This window comes from Vipera ursinii (assembly GCF_947247035.1).
Source record: "Vipera ursinii genome assembly, chromosome: Z".
In the NCBI taxonomy this organism is placed as follows: Eukaryota; Metazoa; Chordata; class Lepidosauria; order Squamata; family Viperidae; genus Vipera; species Vipera ursinii.
The window spans coordinates 109713216-109723706 of record NC_139517.1 but is presented as its reverse complement, the minus strand read 5'-3'; the positions used below and the strand labels follow the sequence as shown (position 1 = coordinate 109723706).

Genomic DNA, 10491 nt, shown 5'->3' with positions numbered 1-10491 from the left:
TAGGTTTAAGATGCAGTAGGGGAGACTGCTTAGGCTGCAGTGCAGAATTGTCCTTAAAACCACTGTGTCCTCCTGAGTCATCTGTTGGCCCTTAACTATGGATCTGTTCTTGGGGGGGGGGGCTAGCCAATATTACCTCTAAGCTTTGAGCTTTGGCTATATTAAGAGCAGTGTATATGGATCTCAAATGTTGCTGAATAGTAGCTTTTAAATTAATAAATGTAGAGAAAATAATCCAGTTATCTGTAAATATTGAAACACTTTTTTACTATTTTCGTCCTGGCATTGTTCCCTTTCTTGGCATGCATTGCCTAACATCTGATGTGATTCACAACCGAAGTGCAATCTTCAGCTTGACAAGGTTTACACAGCCCTCACCATGCATACATTAGATGCAGAATGCTTGAGCATCAAAGTTCTTCAACCCCTATGACCATTATTTTAGAGATTCATATCTCTCCATTCTTCTTCTTAGATAATAGGCCACTAAGTTTGCATGCTTAATGTTATGTACTGGGCTCATTAGTAATACCATGTGGGTTGCTGGAGCAGCTAACGGCTCTCCAGCAACCCAGACTACAAGTCTCCAGTGCTGCTATTGGCTATCCCTAGGTGGCAATGGTTGTTTCAAACCTATTGGCTGCCGCCTAGGGGCTAGACTATATATTGTGACTAGTTGCAGCCATTTCCCCAGTTCTGATTCTGCACTAAATAAGCCATGAGTTTTCCTGTACTCATTTACCTTATCTTCATTCCTGTGCCAAAGAACCCGCTACACAACACTGGTGACGAAGGTGGGATCCTGCTTCCCTAAAAATAAAGAGCTGAAGTCTACGAGGGGAAGGCAGTGCACGCCGGAGGGAAAAGGCATTTCCCCCCCCCCTCAAGGTCGGCTAGCAAGCTACACTAGCGACCTCGTGCTCAGTGGACTTATTCCCTGAGCCTGGGAAGCAGGATTTGGAAGAAAACGCAGGAACCAGCAAAGACAGAATGCCGAAGGTCGGGAGACTTCGAGAATTCGACGTGAAGCACCCAGAGGAATGGCCATCCTACTTGTCACAGGTAGAAAACTATCTTCAGGCAAACCAGATCACGGAAGAAGGACTGAAGGCCGCAATGCTACTCTGCCTGTGCGGTCCAGCAACTTTTGATTTGGCCGAGAACCTTTTCGCTCCGACACTGATAGAAGCAGTCTCCTATGCAGACCTCAGAAAGAAGCTAACCGGACATTTCCAGCCCAAGATGTCTGAAATGGCTTGGTGGTTCAAGTTCGACCAGAGTGCAGCAACCCAGAGAATCAGCTTCAGAATTCATAGTGGGCCTGAGGCAGGCCGCACGCCTTTGCAAATTTTCAAACTTAGAAGAGTGACTACGACACCAGCTTGTTTGTGGCCTACGGGACCGAACGCTTCAGCAGAGACTCTTTGCCAGACCAAACAACATTTTCAGAAGCACAAGATGAAGTAATGGCCGACAAAGCCGCCGGGGGCACAATTCAAACAGGACAGGCCTGCCTATCTCATTTAAGCTAGATCCCAATGTAGTTCCAATCAGGGTTAAACCTCATAGGGTCCCCTTTGCCTTAAAACATAAAATTGATTCAGAAATCGATAAGCTTGTAGAACAGGGCATTTTACAGCCTATTGATGGTGGGGAGTGGGAAACTCCTATAGTCACTCCACTTGAAGCCAACAGGGAAATTCGCATTTGCGCTGACTATAAATGCACTCTAAATAAAGCCCTCAAGCAACATGCTTACCCAGTCCCAGTGGTCAACCACATTTAGCCTCCTTGCAAGGGGGTACTATTTTTGCTAAACTTGATTTAGCACAAGCCTATCAGCAATTGCTGGTTGATGAGGCCACAGCTGTGGCTCAGACGATCATGACTCACAGGGGGGCTTTCAAAGTTAAACGCTTACAGTTTGGAGTCAGTGTTGCGCCTGGCATTTTCCAGGGGATCACGGAGCGTACACTTAAGGGTATTCAGGGCATCTCCCCTTATTTTGATGATGTTCTTATTGCAGGGGAATCCCCAGAAGTGTTGGCCAGAAGGCTCAGGGCTGTTTTGCAGAGGCTTCATGAAGCAGGCCTCAAATTAAAAAAGAGCAAGTGTAGTATTGGGGTTCCTTCAACAGAATTCTTGGGTTTCTGCATTGATGCTAATGGCATTCACCCCTCTGATTCTAAAGTGAAGGCCATTAAAATGGCTCCTAGGCCCAAATCAAAAGGAGAGCTGCAAGCATTTTTGGGTCTCCTAAATTTTTATCACACATTCCTACCTCATAAGACAGCAATAGCAGAGCCTCTCCACAGGCTGCTTGACAAAAAAAACTCCTTGGAAATGGACTAACTTACACGAAAAAAGTTTCCAGGATTTGAAAGCACTTCTGTCAGAAAAATCCACTGTAACTCATTACTTAGAGTCTAAACCTGTATGTCTTGCATGTGATGCATCCCCTTATGGGGTGGGGACAGTCTTAAGCCACATAGAGAAAAATGGGAAACAGGTTCCTATTGCATTTTACTCAAGGACATTGTCCTCTGCTGAGTGCAACTATGCACAGATTGACAAAGAGGCCCTAGCCATAGTTGCTGGAGTTAAAAAATTTCATGATTATTTATATGGCAGGGATTTCAGTGTCTACACTGACCACAAACCTCTGTTGGGACTGTTCACAACAGACAAACAAACCCCCCACATACTATCTCCAAGAATGTTGAGATGGTCTATTTTTTTTGTCTGTATACAATTTTAAATTAATTCATAAACCAGGAAAGGAAATGGGCCATGCTGGTGGCCTCAGCAGACTATCACTGCCACTAATGGATCCAGCTCCAGCTCCTGCTGCTAGAATACTGTCCATACAGGACATACCTGAGTTCCCCATCCATGCAGGGGATATTGCTGCTGAAACTGCCACAGATAAAATACTGAGCAGAGTACTGTCATGGGTGAACACGGGCTGGTTGGAAAAAATGTCTAGGCTCTGAATTTCAAAGTTATTTTGTCAGAAGGCATGAGTTGTCTGCACATAAAGGGTGCATTTTATGGGGGAACAGAGTCTAATTCCCACTTCCCTAAGAGACAGGGTCTTACACTCCTTACATGAAGGCCATCCAGGCATTGTCAGAATGAAAGCCTTAGCTAGAAGCTACCTTTGGTGGCCTGGCCTTGATAAGGCCATAGAGGGTCAAGTCCATGGTTGTTATACATGCCAGCAATCTAGGCCTGAAATGCCACAGGCCCCAGTTCACAGGTGGGAGGAAATGCACATTCCCTGGTCTAGGATTCACATAGACTACGCTGGGCCTTTTCAGGGGCAGCTTTTCCTGATAGTAGTGGATAGCCACTCCAAATGGCTGGAAGTAATTCCAATTCCTAAAATGACTACTGCTAGGACCATCCAGGTGCTGAGAAAACTCTTTGCAACACATGAGTTGCCTGATGTCTTAGTTTCTGATAATGGTGGGGCTCAATTCACTGCTGCTGAATTTCAGGCTTTTCTTAGAGCTAATCTCATCAGACATGCAATGTCTGCACCATTTCATCTGTCTTTTAATGGTCAAGCCGAACGCATGTTGAGGACAACAAAGGAGGCACTCAAGCACATTGTCACAGGTGACTGGCATCACAGATTGGCTGATTTTTTACTCTGCCAGCATTCTACACCCTGCACTGCCACAGGTAAAAGTCCTGCAGAACTACATTGGGGGAGGCGTTTGATGACTAAACTGGACAGGTTGCATCCAGACAGAGTGGCAGCAGAAGCCTCTCGACCAAAACCCGCGAGGGGGCTGCACATGGGTGATTGAGTTTGGGCCAGGAACTATGGTAAAGGGAATTTATGGGTTCCTGGTCAAATAACCAAGGCATCCGGACCCCTATCTTATGAAGTGGGGTTGGAGGGAGGGCAAGTTGTCAGAAGACACATTGATCAACTCAGGAAAAAGTTTCCAGAATGGCCACTAACTGAGGACTGTGTCATAAGTCCCTCCCAAGGTCCTCAAACTTGCGGCCAAGCCAGCCCTCACTTGGACCACCAGGGTTTTTCCTTCTCAGTGGACATGGATTCTGAGGACGAACCGGGTAGCACGGGAGTGCAACGTGGACCCCCTGATGAAGCGAGCCAACTGAGTCTCAGCAGCCGCTGTGCCTACTCTGCTGAATAGACTGACTCTGGGGTGGGCCAACCTGGTGACGCCAGCCAGAGCGTTTCGAATCCCCTTGACTCTGGAGCACAAAGTGACATGAATCTACCCAGCCCACTGGGTAAGCTGATAGACCACAAGGTGATGGGAACTCCAAGACATTCCTCTAGGCCACACAAGCCTCCTGCGTACCTCACAGATTACATTGTTAAATAAAGTGATGTATATTGTTGTAAAATTTGTTACCACTAACTACAGAAACTAGTGCATTGTGAAACTGCTCTTTACTGCAATGGAAGCCTGTTCATTAGACATTGTTTAATCTCATTGTATCCACAGTGATTTTATTATTTTATTATTATTTTTATTATTTTTGTTATTATCACTACAGTTGTATGTGAGTTGATTAATAAGTCTTGACAACTGTCAAGACTAATCGTGGTTGTCATAGTTTGATCTAAGAGGGGAGGGGTGTTATGTACTGGGTTTGTGGTGATACACCATGTGCGTTGCTGGAGCAGCTAACAGCTCTCCAGCAACCCAGACTAGCTGTCTCCTGTCATGCAATTGGCTAACCCCAGGCGGCAAGAGTGGGTTCAAACCTATTGGCTGCCGCCTAGGGGCTAGAGTATATATTATGGTTGGTTGCATCCCAAGTTCCAGTACAGTTTTAACAAGAATAAAGTATGAGTTATCCTGTACTCAGCCTTGTGTCATCATTCCTGCACCCAAGAGCCCACTACTTAACATAAAGGATCAGTATTTATTATTTCATCTTATTGATTTTACTTGGAACCACAAATTATTGATACTTTACATATTGCAAGATGGCTTACAAATAGGCTGAAGTGAAGTTCAATTTCAACATGTACATGTGCTTAAGACCATTAATTGACTCTTACTGTAATTCATTTACAATAGTCTGACCCAGCAAAGTCAAAGAAAATTCCATGCCATTTAAGATCTCTTATGCACAATAATATTTCTACTGCATTGAATTCATCATTTTGGACTCGTTTTGTCAGCTACTTGCTTATCTGTTTATTAATAAATAAAACACTTGGTGGGTGAAAGTATGGTGGCTGAGTGGATATCAGTAATATATTTCACGTATAACTGAGAAGGGCAGCAGAAGCTCATTTAGCTGTTTCTATCATTCTTAGTCACTGTGTTAGTTTTAGCAATGATTATAACCAGCATGGCTTTCTATTTCCCAAACTTCAAACTGGAATTACACAATTTGAAAAAGCTGAATGGAATTTACCCATGCCAAAAACTTTTATTCTTGCAGCTTCTCACTAAAGCAAGCAGCCACACTGAATGACTAAAGAAAATGCTACACATTCACTAAACTGTCTTGATATATTAATACACTGGGCTAAACCACACTTGTAATTGTGGCTGGATTTACAAAACATGCTGAGGCAAAATCCACATTTGGACATGTAATTTTTGTTGTAATCAAATCCAATCCTTTCCTCATGAAAGAACACTTGTGTAATTTGAAAATTTTCCTTAATTCAGCTGTGTTGCTTCTTTGCTGCCCTAATACAGGGGTCCCCAACCCCCAGTCCGTGGACCAGTACTAGTCCGCTGCATGCTAGCAACTGGTCAGCTCAAACAAGCAAAGCCCCATCTGCAGGATGCAGGCAGCACACATCCTCCAGTCTGCGGAAAAATCTCTCTCCAAGAACCAGTCCCTGGTGTCCAAAAGGCTGAAGACCGCTGCTCTAATGATAATCTAGATTCAGGCAGTGCACATCTGCTCCTCATAAAACTCTAGAATTGCCGTAGAATATGTTTCATACCACATTTATTCTACCATTGTGAGAGTCTACTGGATTTGTGAAAATCAGATTTCTCTGGTTTGAGGTTGATGCCCCACCTTTTGTAGAAAAATTCAACAAAGTTGAACAGAGTTCCTCTTTTCCCCCCACAGCCATTGTTTTCAAAGTATTTTAGGGTAAGTTTAATAGTGGGCCCGTTTGCCCATTGCTCTGAAACTTAGGATGACAAGCAGTTCAAAAATATTATTAATGTAACGATGACATATCACAACCTCAATAGCAGCAACCTGTTACAACATTTCGAACTAGATGCAGGGTTAGAAATTGATTGTTCTAATTTAACACGTGTTTCTCTTTCGTGTCTACAAGAAAGTAAAATAAGGAAATGTCCCAATACAAGTCCACGCGCACTCCCCAACACTCTGCCCGCGTGTGGTAAAACGCCCTAGAACCGTCAATCAGTCCCAGATTGACATTCGTCTCCTCCAATCAAGTAGATTTCCAGCTTGCGGAAGGCGGAGTGAGCTTCGATTCCCACTCCCAGCGGGCAGGGGCCAATCAGGGCAGTGGCTACAAAAACGGGGGCGAATAATGCGCCGCTCCCGCTCTCTCGGCTGCAGAGCTCCGCCCTGGGTGAATGGGTAGGACGCGAATGGACCTCGCGCGGTAGCCGAGCGCAGCCTGTCGCTACGTGCGGCGCCCGGGGCAGGTGGAAGAAAGGACTGCGGGGCCGCTGCGCCTCCCCTACTCGCCGACTCGGAAGAGTCGGTGCTGGCCGGTGGCTGCGATAAAGCGCCGAAGAGAAAGGAGATTGGGCGGGATTCGCCCTGCCGGCTTCAGCTCCCTGAAGCACGGACGGACAGACGGACGAAGGTCGAGGGTCGTTCTTCTGGCTACAGCGAGTGGCGGTGGAGCCAGCTGCAGGTGAGAAAGGAGCCACCGAGAGAGACTATGCCGCGTCCTTGCCCTAGGCTTACTCCCGATTACAGGACTCAGCGGAGTTTAGTCGTGGCCCGGCTAGAAAAGTCGGACTGGGTTCCCACGACCCACCCAACCAGCATTTTGGAAAACCCAGGCGGCCGGCTTAGTTTGGCTCAACGTGCTCTGTTAACTTCCTGGGTTAATTTTGCGCGCCATGGTGGCTAAGTTAGCCACGGGTAAACGTGTAGTGAGTGTGGTGTCACATTGGTCATGAGAATGAGGCATGGGTAGGTGGTGAAGTGTCTGGTCTCCTCAGTTAGCGACACCGTTACATAAAGGAAAAGGCTCTGAAATAAAGGAAGCAATAGTGGGAGGTGTGTGTGTGTGTGTGTGTGTGTGTGTGTGTCATCTACCACCAGGCACATGTAGTTTGTTCTAATAGGCGATTCTGGCAAGCCTTTAATAAATGATGCAAAATTATATTTTGACCCCTAAAATATACCTTTAGGAACAAGAGTTCTAGTAAATACATCCTATTAATACCAGTCTGTTCATAACACATTTATTCAGTGTTAGAGGTATAGAACTGTGAATTCTTATTGCCCGAATAAAAGTACTGCTTTCTATACAGTATTAAGAAGGATTTTTATACATTTTAGCATGCTTTTATATTTAAGGATGAAAATATCAGATACTATAATCTATTCATCAACGTTAGCATAATTTCCAACTAGAGTTAGGTTTGCAAACATGCAGCTAAACTAAGGGTGATTGTCTACTTTTATAGCTCAGGTATTGTGCATATTCTTTTGTGTTGGCAAATCCAGTTGATCAATTTACCATGTAAATCATGTCTTAGTTGATCTGTGGCTTAGCATATCCATACAGCTAGACCACTGTGATTTGTTCAAGAACCCATAATTCTAAGAAATCATGAGTTTAGCATTGTGGGAAATAGCTGTTTATTCCTTCAATTCCTAAGCAAGCACAAGATAAGTTGATCAGTATTATTGCCATGGTTCTTTCTTGGGCAGCCTGTGTGATGTATTTAGATGGATGTACTCTCACAATTATTACGTTTATAGTGTTTTAATATTTTGGCATTGTTTTAATTATTGGTTGTATACTCTTCCAGAGATACGTTCATTGAGATGAGTGGCCATATAAATTTGCTAAATAAAGCAAATGAGGACAAGAGTGGAATTAACAACTTTCATGATAGTGATTACTGATATTATTTTTTCATCTGAAAAATGTCTCAAATAACAGACAGTAATTGTATCTTTATTTTATAAGTATAGCAGATCTTTGCACTACTAAAACTAAACACAGTTTAGGCATAAGATTATATAACTCCTGACAGACCAGAGACATGTATTCTGTTATAAATGCTGAATAATGGAAAGGATAGGTTTTCCAAGAGCACATGATGTTTTCAGATTTAATATGGATATTGCATGCTGTATTTTCAAACAACTATGTTTATAATGTCTAGTTATAGGATCAAATTCGTTTTCATTGTTTATATTTAATCTGCACAGAAAGCAGATGAAGCAAAACAGACATAAATCTGGCAAAAGTTTTCACTCACCTGGAAAGGCTCTATGGGCGCCTGCTATGATGCATAAGCTTAAGACTAAGACTATATCCCTTTTTCCTGCATTATTTTAATGAGAACAGATTTATGCATATTTAATTAGATAAAGGCCAAGAATGTTTAGTACTCAAGGTACATTTCTACATTAAGAGTACAGTACTTTTTAATATTTTGTTTAATACAACACAGTGTTATCTTTCAAAAAGAAATTAACTTTAGTTTGCTGAATGTAAGGTTGCATTTATCAATATGAAAGATCGAAATAATCTACATATAGAGTTGAACATAATTTTAATAATCTCTCACATCATTTAGCAGTGAAAGGGTTTTCTTGAAAGATCAAACAGGCAACACTGGAAAACATACTGGATAATACAGGAGCTATACATTTTAAAAGTAAAGAAGGAACAGGAGGAAAAACCTGTTTTAAGATCTGACAAAACATGACACATTTTGAATCATAAAACTAAAAATAACATCAGAGAAACTGCTTTTTTCACTTGCATTCAAAAAGGAAAAGAGTAAGTTTAAGAAAAAGCTCCTTGTAAAATACAACTGAAGATTTATAAATGGAGAATTTGAAGTAGACTTCATTATTTATTGTTAAGTTTATTTAGCAGTGGGTACAAATATTGTCTGAGAGCACCTTGAGCTTAATGTGTTTAGGGCAGAATTGTGCATCCGAATTCATCTCAAGAGCCCAGGTTACTGCTTCAACACATATTTTGTGCCTGGATAACATCAGTATTGGACTTTTGAAAGGGACCATCTTTTGATATTCCATTTCCCATTAAGACAGACCAAACAAATTGTTGCTTTCCTTTGCAGTAAGGAAACGGATCTTTACACTTTTGAGTATTGATTGGATCATTTAGGTAACAGTATACAGGTGGTCCTTGCATTGTTAGCAACCATCCAAAATTACAACAGCGCTGAATGAGGGAGGCTTCTGACTGGACCACCTGGCCTAACGATGACAATTCCATTCTCAATTTTTGTGAGTTCCATGGATACGTTGTGGCTTCTTCAGTGTAGATTTAGATAGGATTTACGCTGCAGTATTGCATCTGTTATCTGGCAAGAGTAGAAAATAGGTGTGATTTGTTATGCTAGGCTCTGCCTTTTCCTGGATTTTTTATCCTTGTCTTTTAAAACTTTGCTGCATCTAGTTCAGTTTAAACAAGGGGAAGAAAAAGCCAGTGACTGACTTGCTCCATGTTGCATCTGACATATTATTTCTTCAACTATTTTTTTTTTGCCTTGTGATGGTGACAGCATGTATGCATTGTAAAAATAAGTTACGACAGTAAAAGCAAGCAAGAGAATTGTCTGTCAAAGAATTTCTTTTCGTCCCTATGACCTATCCTCTATTTCCCATTGTGTTTTCCATTCAATGCAGTTGCAGTGTTTTTCCTGCCCAGGAGGTACAAGACATGTGGGAATTGGTTATCGATGTGTCTTCATTTATAGCGATTGTAACAAGGTGGGAAAGTCTGATTAGCTACTTGGTGTATTGAAATATAAACGGAGTTCTTGCTTAACAACCACTCATTCAGCGACCATTCAGACTTATAATGGGACTGAAGGAGTGATACTTAAGACTGGTCCTTATACTTAGGAAGGTTGCAGTGTTCTCCACGGGTCGTGTGGTTGCCATTTGTGACCTTTTTTGCCAGCTTCTTACAAGAAGAATCAGTGGGAAAGCTGGCAGGAGGTTGCAGATGGTGAACATGAAATGTCAAGAAGGATTCTCTTAACAATGGCAACTAGAAGTGCTGGAATTTCCCTCACTAAAATGATGTGGTCATGTGACATCGCACTTTACAATTGTGTCACTTAGTTATGGAAATCCCAGCCACAATTACTGCTCTTAAGTGAGGACTAACTGCATGGAAAAGTAGTATTCTTCTTTTTAGCCCCTTCCTCAGAGTTGGTTTGTTTGATCCTAATCCTTTCTCCCTACCTGAGCAATTTGAACTCTGTCTTCCTTTTATTTTAAGGCATCTAAGCCATTCCGTTTTCCCATGTAACCGGT

At 42.5% G+C, this 10491-nt stretch overlaps 1 protein-coding gene across 3 annotated transcripts in view; it reads left to right on the top strand.

The window, feature by feature from the left end:
- The first annotated feature begins 6586 nt into the window (after positions 1-6586).
- MPP7 (MAGUK p55 scaffold protein 7) overlaps positions 6587-10491 on the top strand; it is a 96654-nt gene continuing 92749 nt past the window's right edge. For all 3 annotated transcript variants that reach the window (XM_083379425.1, XM_083379426.1, XM_083379424.1), the window contains exon 1: positions 6587-6862. The gene's annotated coding sequence lies outside the window, so the exon portion shown is untranslated. The remainder of the gene's footprint in view (positions 6863-10491) is intronic.